General features: G+C 43.1%; 1 protein-coding gene across 1 annotated transcript in view; it reads right to left on the minus strand.

The window, feature by feature from the left end:
• TSC22D1 (TSC22 domain family member 1) overlaps positions 1-22,527 on the minus strand; it is a 92,070-nt gene that overhangs the window by 4,462 nt on the left and 65,081 nt on the right. The window lies entirely within an intron of this gene.

Here is a 22,527-nt window from a genome sequence, read left to right on the forward strand (position 1 = left end):
CACAGCCACTGCAGCCAGACAGTCCGAGTGATCCTCCTCTATCAGTAAGACATAAAGGAAAACCCAAGACCATCACAAAATAACTGCTACAAGAAACAGCCAGCCTCCAAAACCACTATTTCTTAGACCTGCATGATCACCAGGTATTATATAACTTAAGGGCACAAAAATAAAGTTAAAACCCTCCCCAATTCTCCATACCAGACTTACTCAAGAACTAGAAGCTGCATTTATTTCACAGGTGTTGCTTCCAGAGAAGCAGGAAACTGGCACAGAATAATCATCTTAAAGCTAAATTTAGCATTTGCGTATCTACATCATCCTTCTTAGTCTCTGTTGTGCTAGGCTACTATTCTTTCATTCAATAATGCCATCAGAGTAGTTTGAACTAATCCTGTTCACCACAGAGGTCACACATAACAACAAGAGCTCCTCACAATCACTTTCCCCATGCGGCATACAATGCGCAGGATCCCACAAGGGCACAGCTCTCCTCTCACCCTTTGAGTACCTGGGGAGGTGGCACAGGATAGCACCTAACAGGGTTAGAATTATAGGAAGCTTAAAACCCCAAACCTTTGCTTGTACTGACTTGCACATTTAACAACAATTAGATGCTACACACTAGAACATACTAATCAGGTTCCAGTTTCCTGCTTCCCAAACACCAGTAATGACACATTGTATGGACACTTCAGCTAACAACTTTCTTTGCAGAGTTTACTCACTGCACGCAGCTATACTCATCGTATTCAGAAATCAAGACAGTCTCTCTGTAATTAAAGCTCTTTGCTTTGGTTTTGTTTGCTCTGTATTGTGCCTTCTGCTTCAGCAGAAATGAGCCTCTTGAGTCCCCCCCCTGGAAGGCAAGGGGTAAACTGACTCCTGCCTCGGCAGGGAGGTTGGACTCGATGATCTCAGGAGGTCCCTCCCAAGCTCTAAAGTTCTGTGATTCTGTGTGATTCTGTAATAAGCAGCTCCAAAAGCACAATCTCCATACCAGAATCTTGTATCAACTCCTGTCCTAGACTATCTAAATTAACGTTTTATCAAGGATTTGACTTCAAAACATCAGAAATGGCCCCGTGCCATGGCAGTTACTGGAAATGATGGAATCAATGAAAATGCAGCTGGACACGAGCTCAGGGGCAACCTCGGAGTCCTGAAGTTCTTAATTAGAAAAGGGCAGAGTAGGTGTGAAAACACGTAACTCCTATCTCTGCTAATTAGCTTCTCATACACTAACTCCCTTGAAGACAGCAAACTCTCATGCCCTGAACAGAAAGTGCCTGCTTTGCTGTTACAAGGACAGACAGCAAGCATTCAGATGTATTTTCTTTTGCACATGTAAAAATGAAAGCACAGATTCATCCCAAGGCAATTGTTGATGCTGCCACAACAGTTGATAATTATCTGCCACAATTTCACTTACAACAGAAAAATTACACGATTCTAAGACTAAATTATCAGCCACATTGCCCTCTTCTAATTTATATTGATATGACCACCCAAAGAAGAGATAGAGCTATAATCCTCAGTCTAATTCCAACTGAACTCATCAGCCATCTTCCATTAACTTCAGAGGGCTCTCAGCAAGTTCCTTCATTTATTTTTAGATGCCTACGAGCAGAGTTGTGATTCAATAGAACACTGTCAGCTGTGTAAGTAGGACTGCACACTGAAATGCACGTTCTGCTTTGCCCACTACAAAAAAGGCAAACTGTTTAGTGCCCCTTTATGGCTGAGAAAGCTTTGAGCTCTCAGATCATCTAGGAAACAAAAAAATACAGCGTGCTATTTTTATCCCCAAAACTGGGGGTGGGGGTGTGGAGGAGGGAGGGGAGAACACTATTAATCTCTGATATTCTTGCCTCAACACGTTGTCATCTGCTTGACAAGAGACTGAAGTCCACAATTAAAGGTTGGTGTTTTGCTGTTACTTTAAATATATCATTTATGAACTAACACAAGATCTAAGGAAAATAATCCTCCAAACGCCCTTTCCTCTTGCTTGCTCACTGATTTCTCTCTTGCCCCCTCGCATCCCCACCACCATCACATTCAATATGCACTTCATTCAGATTGTTTTGACTCACTCACCCTCCTCCACAGCACTAGAAGGTAGTCAAGATAACTACTGTATTACTGAAAACCTTCTCTTAACATCTCTCTTAACGGCTCATTAACAGATACACAACATTAAACTTCTGCAAAAGCTTACAATTTCACCTTCCCGGGAGCGGAGGTGAGAAAGGCTATAGAAATTCTCATTCCTCTAAAGCCAGCCTGGGTCTGGGCTGGACCAATTCATGCCTCGGTTAGCCCTGGGTACACGACGAGGAACGTTTGGTGGGAAGCCCCTTACAGAGAGGAACATGGGCTTTGGAAGCCCGCATGTTGTGGAGCATCCACAAACCGCATCAAGTCATAGGGAAAACACCCCAGCCCACCAACCTAACGAAAGTACCTCGAGATGAGTCACTGAGGAATGACCAGGGCAGAATATAATACACTGATAAACAAGTAGCTCACCAGAGCTATCTTCACATAAATTAACAGATTAAATTGAGACCTTACTGCCCTCTACAGCTACCTGAAAGAGAGGTAGGCACTGGTCTCACAAGCAGGTAATGAGAGAACAGGAGGCAATGGCCTCACGCTGCGCCAGGGGAGGTTTAGGTTGGATGCTAGTAAAAATGTTTTCATGTGAAAGGTTGTCAGGCACTGGAACAGGCTGCCTAGGGAAGTGGTGGAGTCACCATCCCTCGATGTGTTTAAAAAACATATAGATCTGGTGGGGACATGGTGTAGAAGTGCCAGACTTGGTGGAGCAGGTGAAACGGCTGGACTTGATCTCAGAGGTCCTTTCCGTCCTGGGTGATTCTGTGTAAAACACATACATCATTCAAAGAATTCTGAGCATGCTTTACCTTTTGTAGTGTTTGAGTTCTTAAACACTGTTTCTCCCACTACATAATTTCCTGTTGTCTCAATGGAATCATTCTAAGCACTTGGATAAAAGTGCTTTTCATCTTGAGTACATAACGAGGTATGCTGCACCACAGAATCATTTTGTCTCTATGAAAGCCTGGTTTAGCATATTTCTGTGTGCACGCTAAAAAATCCTTTCACTTCAAAATTGATCCTTCAAGTACCTTGTCAATGCATGCTCCTCTTAGATGTCAACTTGAAAAGTCTTAGACAAGCATCTCCTCAGTTTAAATGTCATCTTTTGACTATGTTCCACATAAGAGACCACACCAGAAATCGCACTGGCAAACAGCAGTTTGTGACAGCACACTTTGATCTTATGCTATAGGCAGGCTCAGATCCTGCACATTTCAAACGCAGTTTTTAACTACAAAACCAGTTGGGGGAAAAACAGTCTGTTAATTACTCAAAGGGACTACAGTAATAAGATTCTACATGACATCTGACTTCACATTTCTCTGGGCATCTAAAAATGGTTGATAAGCAGTGAAGTACTATTCTGCCTTAAAAGTCATACATTCAAAACACTACTTGTGCATTGACAGCAACCCTTCCAGTATCAAACTTACACAAAATTTATCCAAGCTAATAGAGAGGGAATGCTGGCTGCAGCTGACATCAAGGACTAAAGCACTGTTTATTTAATAAGCCATTATTTTTTCTTTCTTCTTCTAAATAAAGTCTGGAGAAGCTGCCTGGTTTATTTTTTTTCCCTGCAGTAAGACACTGCCCTCCCCCTTATTTTTTTTAAGCTAAGGAAAAAGAATACTAAACAAGCAAACAAAAGAAAAAAAAAAAAACAAACAAGCTTTTAAAATCTCATTTGGATAATCTAAATAAAGATTACAACATCTCAGTCAACTTCCTTTTCCAGCCTCAAACTTGATTTAAAGAGACCACACTATTGAGCCCTTACTGCTCAGCTTCACAGGCTAAAACATTTTATTTCTACATTGAATTCCACCAATTTTAATTTACATGCCTCTACTAAATTGAAGAACCTCTTGCTACCAGATATTACTCCATTAATTTTCCTAAATGTGTCCTTTCCCTCCCTTGTCAAGTTATAGAATCATAGAATCAACCACGTTGGAAGAGACCTCCAAGATCATCCAGGCCAACCTAGCACCCAGCCCTAGCCACTCAACTAACTAGACCATGGCACTAAGTGCCTCATCCAGTCTTCTCTGGAACACCTCCAGGGATGGTGCCTACACCACCTCCCTGGGCAGCCCATTCCAATGCCAATCACTCTCTCTGCCAACAACTTCCTCCTAACATCCAGCCTAGACTTCCCCCAGCACAACGTGAGACTGTGTCCCCTTGTTCTGTTGCTGGTTTTCTGCATCTCTAATTTGGTTTGCTAAGAACTGTTCTTTTAGTTCCACAAAAAACAGACCAAAAGGAAAGCTATGCAAGATGCTAGTGAAATGAAGTGCTATATTTCTAAACTTTTCCCCCCCAAGATGTGCAAGCATACAGCATAGCTAAACAAATCTTCAGCAGAAAGAATACATACACGCCACTGGGGTTTTAGAAATAACCTGACGGTATCTTTAATCACAATACATCAGACAGAAATATCATGCTGTGAGTTCTGCACAGGAGACAGGAGGCTGCATTTTAAACCAAGAAGATAAACCATAGAAGATCAAAAGACAAACAAAGGAATGGCTCTCACTGTCTCTTCTGAGAATATCTCCTTTCTCTTTAACAGGCAACTAATTGCTAAGTCAATCCGAGTTGTTTTTAATGAGGGTTATAATGATTCTACCAATTCAAATGCTGACAAAACAAAAGGTCTATGTCAAGTACCTGGATATAGATGAACACAGATAATCCACTCGTCAGAGAGAGCTCTACAAGGAATACCAGGCATCTAAAACAGTTTTGATGCTTGGAATAAAAATGCTTGTGCCATCTTCTTTCCTGACACCAATCACAGATAACCACTTAATGATGTGGTTGAGATGAAGAACCCTGTTTTCTGCACATTCATTGTGAAGTCCATCATAATTTAGAATCCAAATCTTTATCCAGACACCACACCACCAACACTTAAAGAGTTATGCATTTGCAGTAGTATCTAGTTTGGGAATCGTGTTGCCCTAATTTCATACCCAAGCTTAAAATAAGTATAAAAATATTTAACATCAGTAAAAGTGAAAGTCTTCTTCAATATCCCACAAAACGCCCTTGACCAAAGACTACAACTTGAAAAAGATCTACCAACTGTGTTAGCATCCTGAAAGTTTTTAAGTGAGACATCTGAGCCAGGAATTGATTTTACTTCCTCTGCAAAGTTGCATGCAATGTCACTCTGCATGCTGTCACTAACCCCAGGATGGAAGAGGAAAAAAAACAGTGTCATAAAGCAGCATACATTCATAAATGATAAAACATTACAATTTAACTTTCACTGTCCAAAGCATGGCACTGAAATTCGGTTTTTCCTCTACGTGAAACTTGCTTTAAGTAATTTTAGATTTAACTCTTTTTTACAAAAAAAAAAAAAAAAAGAGTATTCAATTCCCTGGGCTTAGCACAGCTTCCACATGCAATGCTTTTCTCAAAGAGAACATATCAGAATCATAGAATCAACCAGGTTGGAAGAGACCTCCAAGCTCATCCAGTCAACCAGACCATGGCACCAAGTGCCTCATCCAGGCTTTGCTTGAACACCTCCAGGCATGGTGACTCCACCACCTCCCTGGGCAGCCCATTCCAATGCCAATCACTCTCTCTGTGAAGAACTTCCTCCTAACATCCAGCCTATACCTACTCCAGCACAACTTGAGACTGTATTCCCTTGTTCTATTGCTGGTTGCCCGGGAGAAGAGGCCAACCCCCACCTGGCTACAGTGTCCCTTCAGGTCAAGTTACAGGAGGGTCAGGAAAACCCCTGCTGTGACACATGATTTAAAGCCCCTCTTCTGGCTTCACTGGTGGAGCCAGAGAACCACTGCTGCAATGCCTAACCAAGCACAGAGGACAAGCCTCCTCTTCCAAAAACTGCCCTAGGCAGCCTTCCATCCAGGAAGACACTGCCTGCTCCCACACAAGGTACACAACAGGGGAATCCCTCTCTGACTTTTCCCAGCTACTGCTAATTGCTAGAGACCTTTGGCAAGCAGACAGTAACATCAGTCAAGCAGTTCAAGTAGTCATGGCAGCTATAAACAAAAATATTTGTAAGTGAATGTCTGAGTCACTGAACAGCACTGGTGCAACTGAGATAGGCTCCTGCCTTGAATCAGCTTGCCCAAACCTGTCTTTCAGCTCGACTTCTGAAGAACTCTGCAAGCTGTTGATAAACTCAAACAGGTAGAAGAGTGAGTGAAGTGATTCAGAGGTTGGGGAAACACACCAGCAGATCCAAAGATGTGAACACACTTGAAAGCATCCTTAAAATCTTTGGAAGGGAGAAGATGTGATTTAACTAAACAATTACCTTTACATTGAGAAAATAGTAGTTTTCAAGGACTCTCAGACTTATGTTTTATTTTTTCATGCATCTAGTCAATATTTGTTTATTGAGGAATCAAGGCCTGCCTTTTAAAAACAGCAAGGAATAGTTCATACCTATAGTGGGATTTCTATCTCCTGGTATCAACAGATAGAGACTAAATGCTCTTCACTAACTTATGCTTTAAACACACTCAAGTTACTGAAGTTTGGATAGGGATGATCTAAATATAACAGCACAAATGCCTTCAGTATTATTCATGCATTCTAACTAACACCAGCCCACCTTAACCATCCCAAGAGTTAGATGGTACATCCAGCACTCCCTTCTTCCAGCTAATGCCATAACCAGCGACTGAAGTATCTCCTGACAGGCTCGCATCATCTGCATTTACAATCACAAAGAACTATGAGGGATGCCACAACACCCTTTGTTCATGATGAACATGGGGAGGTGCTGATGATAAACAACGGATCTCAAGTGGACACAGATGCCTGTGTGTGGTCTGCACTAAAAGAGAAGTAGGACCTCCTGCATATCCATATAATCACCATTTCCTGGCTGCCTAATGCCAGACAGCTCCTCAGTAGCACATAGATATTAGAGGTCAATTTTCCAAAGCACTTTGGCAAGTTCCAGAGTCTAATTCTAGATCTTGGACTTCACTGTAGCAGCTGAACATAAAAAGAAAACCTATCTTCAGAGTAAAAGCCCTTCTCAGTATGCTGTAAACTACACTTGACCAATAACTCCAAGTGGGAAGAGATCCACCAACTGTGTCAGTATCCTGAAAGGTTTTAAATGACCTGGGAATTGTATGCAGGTTTCTAGAGGAAGGTGGAACAACTGCACACATTTTCTCAGAAGGGAACCTATGTCTAAGGCAAGAAAGTCAAATGGTTCTTTGGATTTGTTCCACATATTCAGTAGGGTCACTTTTCTAAAGGAAAAAAAAAACCAAACATATGAACATGATCCAAGAACAGCTGCAAGAGATGTTAACAGTTCTCCTTCGTTTGCAATCTACGGTGCCATGACAGTCTGCCAGTCTTGATCCACTGAAAAACAACTAGAGCAAACCCAGCATCTCTGCAAGAGAAACTGAAGAAAACAGGCAATAAGAAGTAAAGAGGAAGTAGCCTGCTGAAGAATACAGAAGAAATCATCCACATTCTCTGTGCGATGTAACGGATGCAGACTTTGGGTTACGACAAGAGGTGCTACATCACTATATGTGTATCAGTAAAAGTCTGTTAGAGCCAAATCTCTTAATAATGAAGCTTGAGAAAAATCACATGCCTGATTCATCACAATTCTTGTTTCCTAGCAAAAAACCCACAAGCTACTCCACAATCTTCTCAATGCTACCTTCTTATCCAGCACTATATGACAACGCTGCACACACACGCCGCTCAAGCACAACCTTCCTGCTGTCGTTGTATTTCAGATGCTACTATAGAAGATTCCCACTGTGCTGGTTCCTTAGGCATTCAAATGAATTTGGACATTTTAACATTCATTTGAAAGTTCAGACAAGTTTGCAGAAAGTGTGGAATGCTGAAGACACGAAAAGTTTTCCCATGTGTACATTTCTATTCTTTAGAAAGGCTCCGTTCACAAAGGGGAAAAAAATAGACTCTCTACAGGCAGCACCACAAATAAAAGGTGACAAGAATATCAGGTGAAACATTGATTGGTGTTTGTCAGGATTCATAAGTGCAAGAGTTTGGGATTTTAAGGGTGTGGTATAAGAGAAGTGCCACTTCAGGGATCAGAAGCTATGAAGAACCCTCCCACAGAAGGCATTTACCGTCTGCACACAGAACCAACTATGCCGTGTGAAATCAGGGTGCTTTTTTCCTCTCCACTGTCATATTATCTTCAACATGGCAAAATAATTCTTCCCATTCACCAAGTTACTTGGTATTTCTTTTCAGCACTAGAAGTTAAGCAGATTTCATAGAATCGTAGAATCAAGCAGGTTGGAAGAGACCTCCAAGATCATCCAGTCCAACCTAGCACCCAGCCCTATCCAGGCAACTAGACCATGGCACTAAGTGCCTCATCCAGGCTTTTCTTGAACACTTCCAGGGATGGTGACTCCACCACTTCCCTGGGCAGCCCATTCCAATGGCAAACCCATGCACTTCATATTTCACTGTTTATATGTTAAAGGAGATTAATGGATGTAACTTTCAGAAGACTAAGCTGTGTTTCAATGCCTCTCCAAATATTTAACAAGACTGATTATCAACACTTTTCTTTGAGCATGCAACAAAACAGAAGCCAGCATATTATGAACAAAAAAAAATACTCAAATGAATGCAAATTTGGACACTAACTTTCAAATAATGTTAAAAGCCTTTTTTTGTTGTTGTTGTTTAGTATTACACAAGTTCAGATTCACAATAATTTGAGCACCGTTTCTGGGAGAGGAAAGAAAAGTAATGGCAAACATCTTATAATATGGATTTAATATTGCAGTAATGATTTTTCTCTAAGACACACAGATTTTTAGAGTCATAGAATCAACCAGGCTGGAAGAGACCTCCAAGATCATCCAGTCCAACCTAGCACCCAGCCCTAGCCACTCAACTAGACCATGGCATTAAGTGCCTCATCCAGGCTTTTCTTGAGCACCTCCAGGGATGGTGCCTCCACCACCTCCCTGGGCAGCCCATTCCAATGCCAATCACTCTCTCTGCCAACAAGACCATGGCTAGTAAGTAAACTATTCTGTGCAACACAGTACTCAATCACTGTGATACTCCTAGCTTGAAATAGTTTAGTTTTAATAAGTGCCAAGCACTTTGGTTTAAAAGAAACATTTTTAAGTTCTTGCTCAAACAAAATATTTTAAGAAACCATAAAAAAAAAAGGGGAAGTAAATCAAGCATCTAAAAATGAAAAACTTCATAAATATCTCTTTAGATGCTGTTCCAGGTCCAAAAATAACACTTTCATGGTTATTTGGTCAGAGCTGTGTTTCTGGACAAGTATCACTTTCATTGATATATCTATCGAGTACCTGCTGACTAGTTTCCCCCAGATGGAGGGTGAGAAGAAATACCTCTCAGTCCTTGGCAGCCATAAGATTAGCATTCCACTATAAAGCATGAACTCCACAGCACTCTCAAGAATGACAAAGCCTTGTCTGTTAAAGATTATCCACTCACTTCTATTCAGAGATTGCTGAGTTTAATAGCGGTTGGTCGTGATCAACAAAAACAAGAAGGGCGAACAGTGACGACACTACAGATCCTGAGATCACATGATGTTCTGTTACATAAAGCATCAAGAGAGATTAAAATCTTCATGATTAGGTTTCCAAATCTCAAACAAATACATCTTCTCTCAGCAGTGCCAAGTTGGACAGCTCTCAAGTTGACTCAGCCTGTTCCCTCTTGTTGTAATGCACATTAGTCACTGCAGGTAGCTAATTCTGCTTCGAGAGGCAGCTGAGCTTTACCATTTCTCAAAGCAAAGTTCTTAGTGCTTAATGGCAACTGCAACCAAAGAAACAACAGTATCCAGGTTTGCCAAAAGGTATTTTACACCAGCAATTCCTGCCTCTCACTGCTATTGTAACAAGAGCTCTGTGGTAAAGGGTTGGACTTGATGATCTGTGAGGTCTCTTCCAACCCTGATGATACTGTGATACTGTGAAGAGGTGGTGATAAGAGTTACAAACACACATCTGGTTAGGCTTCTGCAGACAATATAAAAAGAACTCAGTATGTATCAAGCCAAATTTTTATTACATATTGTTAATTCTTCCTTAGAAACAAATTACTATAAGGAATTCAAGTGCACTGTAATACATCTCTTTTCCCAGACAACCAGCAACAGAACAAGGGGACACAGTCTCAAGCTGTGCCAGGGGAGGTCTAGGCTGGATGTCAGGAGGAAGTTGTTGGCAGAGAGAGTGATTGGCATTGGAATGGGCTGCCCAGGGAGGTGGTGGAGTCACCATGCCTGGAGGTGTTCAAGCAAAGCCTGGATGAGGCACTTAGTGCCATGGTCTGGTTGAGTGGCTAGGGCTGGGTGCTAGGTTGGCCTGGATGATCTTGGAGGTCTCTTCCAACCTGGTTGATTCTATGATTCTATGCCCTATACCACACAACTACAAGCCTGTTTGCATACATATCAACAAGGATTCAACATAAAACATTTTCCTACCCCTATCGGTGATCACCTTTCAATGCAAATCAAAGTTGACTGCCCGCAGTATGTTGTAAGGAAGTGAACAAGATTAATTCTCCAGCTCATGCATAGACTAGGAAATAACCCCTTACCATGGAAATGACTGGCTACTTGCAGCATGTATACAGGAACCCTCACCACACAAGCACAGCTGTTGATACTACACTCTTCCATCTGACGGAGACCACGAAAGTGCAGAGACAAAACCAGAGATCAGACCTAGCAAATGTTACTTGTGCTTACTGCTGACTGGTAAAGCCTTGTTAAGATGTGCTTTGTAACACAGAATTGCCTTGTAAGACCATGTATAGGGAAGAAACCAAATGGAAGGGCCAAATAAGTAGTGCATTTCTCCTGTACCTTGCCAAGGCACTGAAGAGGCAATACAGAAAATGGCCTGGAATGAGGGAAGGATGGGTAAAAACAACCCTGCTTATTAGAACCACCAAGTCTAGCATCAAACAAAGGAAATATTTTGGTTGGGAGACAGAAAGGAAGCAAACAAAAAGAAATGATGTTGTCTGGCTTGTTTGGTTGGGTTGTGGGTTTTTTTTCCCCTTCCTTCCTGGGGGGGTGAGATGTGCAGTGGGATTACTTCCCTATTCCCAGAGCCAAGAGGGAAGTCAGATAATTTAAGATGGATGTCAGAGCTACTATCTGTGAAGCAGTGCAGAATAGTTTTAAATGGTCTTTCCTGAGCCTGTTACACCTTGCTTGTAAGGATGAAGCATTGTGTTCCTTTTACAGCTCATAAAGAGAATTAAGTGGACAAATCATACTTAAGAATGTTTCTCTCATAACATTAAGTTCATCTCCCTAAGCACAGCACAAAATGGGTGATTGTCACAGCTCTTTCAGGTGTTCTCTCACTCTCACCAAAAAGCCATGGAGATGGAATCACCCAGGTGGTGGAGCAGTTGTAATCCAGGTTCTTGGTCCCTGGAGAAGAGGCAAACAGATCTAACAGTCCTATGAAAGGGATGCTTGCTCTGAAAGCAGAGCTATCCTTGAAAGGTTCAAGAAGAGACTAATGTGGTATGACCACATATAAAAGAGAGGTGGAAATGATTTGTGGAAGTGGCCTTTCAGTAAGCTAGGAACAAAAGGGATCAACAATTACAGCAATCCACACAAGTAATACAAGAAGGTTTGACCTAGTATTATTGTATCATATCAAAATTCAAGACAAAATAATACTTAGAGCAAGGAATATTGTTTAAAGAACAAAAGCATCAAGCTGACCAGAGAAATGCTCAACATCAATTCCAGAAAGCTGAAATAAAGCAGAGACACAGTCAGAGACTCAGTACACTACTAATCCCTAACGAATCCTAGTGGTGACATTGCCTTATGTATTACACATCCTACAACCTTCCTTGGCCACTCTATGAACTACATGGCTGGCCCTGTGGCAGTCAGGCTCAAATGAGTCTCTATACCACAAAACTGCACAAAAGCTGTTGACTTCAGATTTTCAGATACTGTTCTCCTAATCTTCTTTAGCATGCTTGTGTCATCTCTGCTGCCTGCATTCCCTCTGTAAAGCTGCCTAGTTGACATCAGCCAGGAAGACAATCTTGATCTGTAACTACTGTGCATTACAGTATGTGCTCTGATCACAGGGTGCCTAAAGCAAGGCAAGGGATAAAAGCAGTGATGTTAACCCTTGCTATAGACAGTCTTTACTTTCTCCTTTCCTGTTCCAAGATAACCTCTGAAAGAGAGCTTCATTACACTAGAGGCTGTGTTAAGATAGCTAAAAACACAGCCCAGTAAATTGCGCCCATCTGACCAATACAGCACTCAGCTCCAATGCTGCTCTGACTCATATCTGGGTTTCCTTTATAAACAAAGTGATCATTACATATTAGATTACATGGGAATACTTACAAAAAAGGCTTATAAAAGAGACACAAATCTAAGCACCAAAAGATAAATAACCAACAGTACTCATGCCCACACACAAATAAAAAGATACTTTAAAGATGTATTTTCAATATCCTTCTCCTGACACTAAAATCCTTGCAGTTTTCTCTGCTTATTAAAGGAAGTTATGTCAGAGTCCATTTAAAAATGAAAAGGCAAATACATGTAAGTACATATGTGTGTGTGTGTATGGATAAGTATATATACAATGCACACATGATGCAGGACTACTGAATACATTCAGCTGCTTTATCCTACAGAGAAGCAAATATGCAGCTGGGCTCACAAAGAGAAGCCATAGATAACTCTGATAACACTAATCACCTTTCTGCATGCTTCAACCCCAACTCTAGTGATGACTTTATGGTAAGGCAACACTCAGGCTTCATTTGATGCCAATTACTCAGTTACACCAAGCAAAATTGTTTCTGTACCACTGATCTAAAAGCGCCTAATTTCAAGTCATCACTTTTTTATTTGGGGGTTTTGTGCCTCAGAGGAGTCTCATCCTTTCCATTTAGCATCTTCATGGAAAACAAAAGGATTTGCTTTGTCACAGTTATTAGATTGAGACCAAATGAAAACACAACCACTTCACAGGCAGAATGTCAGTAACAACATCATTCTTCTCATAAGCATTCCCCAAAACCTGACAATTCTGATTACAGTGCATTTGAGTAATGAAGAGCATTGCTCAGTTACATGTATGTCAACAACTCAGAGGTAAAAGAAAACACAAAGTCAACTGGGTTAACTAAGAGATGGAAGATTTTGGCTGCTCTGAAAAATAGCCCCTAGCTGCAACTGAAAAATGCCTGAAGTACAAGGATCTTCTTTCTTCTCCTGTCACATTCAAGAATTCAGCACCAAGCTCTGCTTTCCTTCCTTTGTCCTGAACCATTCTGGCTGTTATGTAAAGTGACAGACTGCACACAGATGAATTATCACTAGGATGTCAGATACGAGTAAGGTTTAACATTTAATGAAACAAAAAACAACAAGATTTCATGCCTGGTAGCAGCAGGGTACCTAGGTTCCCCCCCCCCCCCAGCTCTTATGCCCAAAGGGAAAGAGGGAGCCTGGGGGACTCCTTGACAGTTTTGCTTTTTCAAATAAAAGCATCAAAACCCAAAACCAAACAACCAAACATCAGCCCAAGTTTAGATCTAACCTGGGAAGGGAATGAATCTGGCATTCAGCCAGCCGAATTTACTGCTTGTCAGCCTGAATGAAGTGCAGCGCTCGAGCATGAATTCACTGAGTCAGCTGTCATACCTTCATGGGTAAACATCTGGGTTCATTTTCCACATACTATACAGGCCTAGAGAGACATCTTCAATCAGACTGCCATAGGAAAAGGCAGAAAATAAAGCACAAGCTCACCTTTAGACTAAAGAAATAAAAAGCCCTACGGCAACAATGTCAATTTTGATATGAAGCAACAAGCTAAAAATACATTTAAAGTTCTGATGTGCATACAAGCGCTTGGCAAAGCAGTAAATACGTCAGAAAAACATTCAAGGTCTTCTGGAAGCTTTAAAGTTACAAACAGGCAACCCTTAAAAGTCGTTTTTTTGGCTGTTGCTTTGCTTTTTAATTACTACTGAATTAGTGATCTGAAATTGATATTAGCCACCGAGTACTCAGGATTTACAAAGACTCTTTTGTGATTTCAGAACGGCCTCCAAGACTACTAATTCAGGGGTTCCAGAAGAGGAAGCAAACCTTTATGTGAAATGGCAGTGCTTATTTTTATAGGAGATGCCCCAGATAACATCTGTATCATAGTGGTTTGTTTTTTAATATATAATTGCTTCTCTTAAATCAAACTTTATGGAGTACATCAGCACTAAGTGCTTTGCAAGGCTGCTAGTCAGTGGCAGCTACACACAACCCCCAAATCTGGCTTCAGAAAACATTCATTGCAATCTAACAGTGAAGCAATGCCTGCTAGATTATCAAGAGAAATAAAACTATGAGAAAAAGGTAAAAAGCACCAAAAAAACCCCTGTACAATGGCATGCACACCATAATGAAAACTAAAGTACTGAAGGACAAGTGCATGGATGCCAAGTTGGAAAGTATCCAATTTCCAAATGCTAGCAGCAGAAATTGCTGCTCTGCCTTTGCTATCTTTCTGTCTTGAACAGATATAATGAAGTGCATTTAGAGAATATAGATTTGTTTCAGTCTATCATAAAAGATCTTTAGCAATTAATATCCTAATTGAACATCTGAGGAATATTCTTATACATCCTTCACAGCAACCAAGTGATACTTAAGGTAAAGCTTTCAGTTACACAAAAATTAGCATTATACTGATGAAACTGAAGCTTCAGGGTCTGACAAGTATTCTGGGCATAATCCATTCTCATAGAAATAACTGTCATGATGCTGTGAAGCCTACTCGAATATGCTGACTTCTGTGAACACATACATACAAAGTGCTTAAAGAGGTTGACACGATCACAGCAGCAATAAGCAACACTGCAGGTAGCAAACCAAATGTACAGCCTTTTTTAGCCACTGATACTGTAAGGTTTTTGCCCTCTGCAATGAATCCTCTATCAGTGGTCCCCCAAGAATGACTCAGCCACATTAGTTCACAGGATCAAAAAGACCCTAATGCTAAGCATTAGTTCCTTAGCAGGCGTTTAAAGACAGTCCTCATCCTATACTCCATACATATTTTTACTGTGAACATTTAACTCTTACAGAGTTTTTATCCTGTACCTATTTTAGTATTTTTCTAAATTGATTGCATTTGGCAGTGCTTAAGAAGGCCCTGGAAGTCACAGCCTCAAACTTTCTTAAGCTATGTGACAACAGAAAACGGATCTGAAGTTACCTGCTTCTGAGAAAGCATTTTCTTCAGACCTTCTGACTGTATTTTTGTTCCTTCCCTTATCAGTAAAGAGCACAGAATGTGACAACATTACAGATGTGCTGAAACGCCCTTCTTTTAGACCAGATACTGAGAGTTTGGTTCCATAACCAGTAATTATCACTCATTTTCTTGAAATCAGTTGCTATAATCAAGTTAAAGCTACGGAGGTTATTTGGGAGACAAAAGCAGAGGTTTGGAAGAGTATCACTGCATCTCAAAGGAAAAAAGCTTATTTTTATATATGCTAAATAATCTAAGTATATATTTGGAAACTAGAAAAACACATCCATGAACTAAAGAAATATATAGCAACGAGAAGAGAATAGAAATACAAAGGTAACTGAAAGCAGGGAAGGAACAGGGAGAAAAAGTAGCCACAGAAAACAGCAGAGTAGGGTCGGGAACAGCACAAGGGAGTGAAGAGGATAAAGGAATTACAGGCTAAAAATATCCCAAAGAAAGGTAACAGCAGATGGGGGTGGGGGGGATGTTGTACATTTAATAGGATGTCTGAGCATTTCTGGAAATGACAGACTCTTTTGGAAAGAGAGAAATATCGGAAGGGAAGGATTAAGAAACTAAATCTACAGCAAGCAGCTACAGGCGTCCTGCAATTACCCCCGGTACACCAACCATTTGATTCCTAACCAAGGGCCATGACATCGCTATCTTATGATGACAGATTCGGGAAGAGGGGGAGTAAAACACACCAAAAAATACCACCAACACATTCAAAAGCATCACTCTCAATCTCTCTTCTCTGCATACACGTATGATCACAGTATCACAGTATCACCAAGGTTGGAAGAGACCTCACAGATCATCAAGTCCAACCCTTTACCACAGTGCCCAAGGCTAGACCATGGCACCAAGTGCCACATCCAATCCTGCCTTGAACTGCCCCAGGGACGACGACTCCACCACCTCCCCAGGCAGCCCATTCCAGTGCCCAATGACTCTCTCAGTGAAGAACTTTCTCCTCACCTCGAGCCGAAATTTCCCCTGGCGCAGCCTGAGGCTGTGTCCTCTCGTTCTGGAGCTGGCCACCTGAGAGAAGAGAGCAACCTCCTCCTGGCCACAACCACCCTTCAGGTAGTTATAGACAGCAATAAGGTCACCCCTGAGCCTCCTCTTCTCCAGGCTAAACAACCCCAGCTCCCTAAGCCTCTCCTCGTATGGCTTGTGCTCGAGGCCTCTCACCAGCCTCGTCGCCCTTCTCTGGACACGCTCAAGCATCTCAGTGTCCTTCCTAAACTGGGGGCCCAGAACTGAACGCAGTACTCGAGGTGTGGTCTGACCAGTGCAGAGTACAGGGGCAGAATGACCTCCCTGCTCCTGCTGACCACACCATTCCTGATGCAGGCCAGGATGCCACTGGCTCTCTTGGCCACCTGGGCACACTGCTGGCTCATGTTTAGGCGGGTATCAATCAGTACCCCCAGATCCCTCTCTGTCTGGCTGCTCTCCAGCCACTCCGACCCCAGCCTGTATCTCTGCATGGGGTTGTTGTGGCCAAAGTGCAGCACCCTGCACTTGGAGCTATTGAACCCCATCCCATTGGCCTCTGCCCATCTGTCCAGGCGGTCAAGGTCCCGCTGCAGAGCCCTTCTGCCCTCCAGCTCAGTCACATCTGCCCCCAGCTTAGTGTCATCTGCAAACTTGCTGATGACTGACTCGATGCCCTCATCCAGATCATCTATGAAGATGATGACTGTCTCCTTAGTTCATGCTCCAAATAAAACATACTAGAGAAATACTTTAACATGTCTAAGGCACCGAAACAGTCACATTAGTCAAGATATTTATGTAGCTAAGGTTACCCCACTGCAAAATGCTATGGTTAAGTGCAATGCTAGGCTAGTGTATTCCCTAAAGCTGGAGTGTACTGTCCTGCATTTTGCAGCCACGCACAAAAGCCTGTCCAACGTGCAGATTCTGCTGCAAGGAGCACTGCAGTTCAGTATTGCACCAGCAGCCCTTGGTTTAGCCGCTATGGCAGCAGGCTTGCGACAGAGGCAGGTTAAAAAGGGTGCAGCAATTTAAAGCCTGCCTGCATCACAGCTGATCTGGTCACCACAAGCATAAGGATTTTTTAAAGAGTGGCACTCTGAGTTCTAAGCAGCACAGTGCTATTTTCCCTCCTCTTCAGAGCAAGGGTAGGAAGACAGAACAAGCAGGTATTTCATGGGGAAGGGCAGACACAAAACTATTGACCTATCTGCTTTTCAGCTGTACTTAATGGCTAACACTCCATCTTGTTAATTGGAAAATGCACCAGAACTGGTAAGGATGATGGCTTCTAAGTATATGCCAAGAAGCCTCTGTAGTTCTGAATAGCCATTTGTCAAGTTATAAGAACTAAGAGTTCTTCTTTCCAAGGTGCTTGGGAGGGGGGGAAATTATTTTCTCCTTCAGTGAACAGTTCAGTATCTCATTAAACACTTGCAGTGATGCCTATTGGTACATACATACCAATCTAAGCCCAAAGATGTAAGCAATCTGCTCAGGCATTCATTGGCAACAGGTTTTCCATTGACAAAGGCTGAACTTTCCACGTTTTAATAACAGGCACAAACAGAGCTAACAAGACACGTTAAATAACATTCTTTTCCTCTCACTCCATTACACATATTCCACTATTGTGCTTCGCAATGAGCTCGAACTAATTGCCCTGAAAGGTTCACCTACTTCATTCAGCCCACATGTTCTTGCCTTCTCCAGTGCACTGGTTCTGATGGAAAACCAAAAATCACCACCCACTGCATCATGTGAACAATATCTAAGTAAAGGCAGAAATTAACAACTGGCAGAAGCCACACAACAAAACCTCAAACGAGAGACAAAACCAAAGCACTCACCAAAAAAAAACCCATCCCTCTGAGCATGTACATTGTTTGAGAAAAAGCTGAGAGGTCATGCCTACTTTTAAACTTCCCATACTGCACACAAAAACAGGAATCAGAAGTGCACAATGCTTGTATAACTGCAAGTCCTCCCTGTCACTGCAGGAAAGCTCAACATTATCTGCATCAACTCTGTCCCTGGGGCATTCTCTTTATGTGAGATTAACCTTTACAGTCATGCTAAGACAGAAAAGCCTCCCTGTTTAAAACTGGGAATTTCAACAAGATATAAAGTACAGGTATAGACCATTTACTATTTTCCCCCAAGCATCATAGGATGCTATAATTAACTAGTCTATTCAACCACCACAATAATTAAGGATGCCATACCTGAGCAAACTCTGTTTCAATACACCACATCACTGACACCACAGGCTCAGCTGAACATAATTCAGACCTGGCACTGTTGAAGCCTTTTCTGTCTTTCCTTCTTTTGATGCTTCCTTCCTATTGGGATCTGTGGACTTGGAGAGTCATCTGCTCCTCTCGTCAGAGACACACAGTGGTTTGCAGAGGTCAGACAAGTCCCTGATTGCTCTAACTGTAGTCTAAGTGAAAATCTGAACAAAAAATGGAATTCACTTAAGCAAATCCAAGCCAGGACTCTTCAGAATCACTCTATTAAAAGGTGAAAGACTCACCATTATATATAAATACAAATAGTCAGATGTGGTGCTGGAAAAAGCTGTTAGCTACTTTCATCAACTCCTCCACAGAAGTTCATACGTATGGGCACTAGAAACGTCTGTCTCACTCACTGAATACCATTTCATGACAGTCAGAAGCCAGCAGACTGGCACCACTCCTTCCCCCAGCCCACTGCCCACTAAATCCAGCTGCTGTTCATTTGGCCAGATGCAGGTGTGGCTCTTTCTGACTATTAGTATGTGCAGATGTAAGTTATGTCTGACCAAAGCTGTTCTAGTTTTCAGTGTCTATCAAATTGTGTTCAGTCTTAATCCTGCTTCTAGCGAAGCAAGATACTAAAGAGTAAAACCCAAATCAATAGTTCAGGCAACCAGCAATAGGGGACACAGTCTCAAGTTGTGCCGGGGGAGGTCTAGGCTGGATGTTAGGAGGAAGTTGTTGGCAGAGAGAGTGATTGGCATTGGAATGGGCTGCCCAGGGAGGTGGTGGAGTCACCATCCCTGGAGGTGTTCAAGCAAAGCCTGGCTGAGGCACTTAGTGCCATGGTCTGGTTGAGTGGCTAGGGCTGAGTGCTAGGTCGGACTGGATGAGCTTGGGGGTCTCTTCCAACCTGCTTGATTCTAAGATTCTAAGAACAGGAGCATCTCATGGAGGAAATCAAGATGCAAATTGTGCAAATTCCTCATAATCTGCTACTTCGTTCACTCTGCACTGTCAATTCTGAACTTCACCACCATCGTTTTCGAGGAAACGAGGACCTGGCTTTCTTCTGCCCTTTCTCTAATAGCAGCCACTCGCCACTGCACTCATTGAGACTGAATTTACACTAAGAGAAAACTCTTTACAGACAGTTCCTGACGACTCCTGAGAATGCTACTTCCACATGAGCACCGCCCCTGTTAAACAGGCAATTTGCTGTGCTCACCTTAACTCGGCAACACTTGGAGAAGACAAGTCCGAGGCTAAAGCAGCATCGCGGCCGCTAACCCCCACCAGAGGGGGAGGCAGCAGTAACCCAACCCCGCCACCTCGTGGCCGCTGCCAGAGGGAAGCAACGCTCCGCGCCGCCGCTCGCAACCCGCGCAGAGGGCCGGTACTGGCCCCCCGCGCCACTGCGGCTCTCCGTTCTGTGCCCACCCGCGCACCCACCGTAGGCACAGCTACGGCTTTTAGGAGGGAAAGAGCCGTCCCGGAGGCGCCGAGCTGCTGGGCGAGCCCGGGCGCCTGCGGGGAAGGCGGGCACACCACGGCCGCTAGGGGGCACTGCGGGCCCGGCTGGCGCCCCGCTCACGGCTGCGGCGGGACCGGCCGGCCGCGCACCGGCACCTGCGCTGTGCCGCGGCACGACACGCTCCTGCGGAGTGCCTCTTCGCGGGCTTCGGAACTGCGCTTAACCACTACTGAAAACCTGCCGTAGGAAGAGATATTAATGACGAGATGCCCCAAATAGAAGGGGCTGTAGCGGGCTTAGGTCTCGCTGCAGAAAAGCCTTTTATCGCCCCGACAAGCACAGCGCAGGAAGCGAGTTCGCCTGCGTTTACACTAGAATAAAGACGCCTAAGTATCGCATTTTTTACAGAGGCTGCATGTATATACGGGAGCGTCTGACCCCAGTGGCAGCACCTCCTGGAGGTGCTGCAGGCTAAACCCAGCTTAAAGCAAGCAGCTTCCCCGGCGACTCTGGAACACATTCTAGAGATGGGAAACAGGAACCTGCGGGACACTTCTGTCCTCGGCTGCTGCGCATCCCTCCCCCCTGCCTGGGCCCCACACCTCCTACCTGTTTCTAGATTCTTCCCTAAGTAATTGTCTTTCACTGCAAGTCAGTGCATGAAGAATGTGCCTAGGGACAGTCCTAGGAAAGGAAAAAAACAACTGAGGAAGCAAACCGCTACCCTGGGCCATGTTACCATCAGCATCTCCTCTAGAGATGCTGCCTCAAGAAGGGGCTGGGCTCCCTCCAGGATTCAGTACTAACCCTGCTAGCTGTCCCCTTCCCTAGGGCATTTATCAGATTCATTCACTATGCTGTTAGGTCTCAAATGAACTCGGGGCCAAAACCCGTGTTGGCTTTCCTACTGAGTAAATATTTAAGGCTGTGTGCGTGCAGGAGAAGCCTGATAAATCTCCCCTGTACTCCACATATGGGAAGCCTGCCCAGCTTTCACTGCTGGACCCTGCTTTTGAATTGAGGGCAGAAAAAGACAGTGATCTCAACCAGACACTAACCACACCATGTTTTTCTTGGGAGTGTTAACCACCAACATGACAAACTGCAGCACACCATGCTTGCCAACTCAAATCAAGCTATAACAATGCTTTACCCTCAGTCCTTACCAGCAACAAAGCCACAGGGCAAGGGTGGCAAGTTACTGTTGTCACACCAGAACAACCACACTCAACGAGAAAGGGGGGGAAAAAGAACCTTTCAGTGTATGGAGGTACAGTGTACAAGACAGACTTTTTTCCCCCTAAATTGACAACATATTTAGGAATCCTGCTCCTTTCCCTCTGTAAAGCAAATATCACTTCTCAAATCATAGAATCAGCCAGGTTGGAAGAGACCTCCAAGATCATCCAGTCCAACCTAGCACCCAGCCCTAGCCACTCAACCAGACCATGGCACTAAGTGCCTCAGCCAGGCTTTGCTTGAACACCTCAAGGGACGGTGACTCCACCACCTCCCTGGGCAGCCCATTCCAATGCCAATCACTCTCTCTGTAATCTATCAGCTGGATTACTACATTCCTTCTGGTGTCTTGCAAAAACTCCCCTAGAATATACTGCTTTGCATTGCTAGGACATCATTAGCTTACCCACAACAAGCACATGCACAGCCCCGCAGCCATACTGAGAAATGACTCTTATCCTTTGTGTCAGCCTTGCAGCTTATGGCAGAGGAAAAACAACCACCAAAAAAAACCCTCCACAATTCCAAAGTTGTTTTAGCCAAAGATGCCAAAGGGTCATCACGATCTCCTCGCCTAACTCAGTCCCACTTTGCTGGGTGCTGATCACCTTTCAGCAAATGCTCAAACACCAAAATGCTGTGCACTTGAATCCTGCCACTATTCCCCAGGGATACTAAGAGGAGGAAGGCAGTCCTTGCTGAACCTATCTGAAGATGAGTGTGTGCGTGCATATAAAGGCACACAAGTGAGGTTGGTAAGTCAAGAGCACACTGATTTTAGAGGGTGTTGATTTCTGAGACCTTTTCCTTCCTAAAATCTGAAAATATATTCTATGATTACCCTTTTTTTTTAACCTTTCTTCCAAAACAAGGGGGAAAAAATCCTTTTTTAAAGTACTTTATCATGTATGCAGTTGAGAGTATTTTTTCTTTTAATGAACACTCAGATATTTGAAGGTACTGGGTTTTGTTGGGATTTTGTTTTGGGTTTTTTTCCCTTCCTTGTTTTTTTTTTTTTCTCTCTGTTTGTTTTAACAGAGCATCAGCCAACATGGCAAAGATTTGTTCTTCAACTGCCAAAAGCATCACTGGT

Source organism: Pogoniulus pusillus, chromosome 3 (assembly GCF_015220805.1).
Source record: "Pogoniulus pusillus isolate bPogPus1 chromosome 3, bPogPus1.pri, whole genome shotgun sequence".
In the NCBI taxonomy this organism is placed as follows: Eukaryota; Metazoa; Chordata; class Aves; order Piciformes; family Lybiidae; genus Pogoniulus; species Pogoniulus pusillus.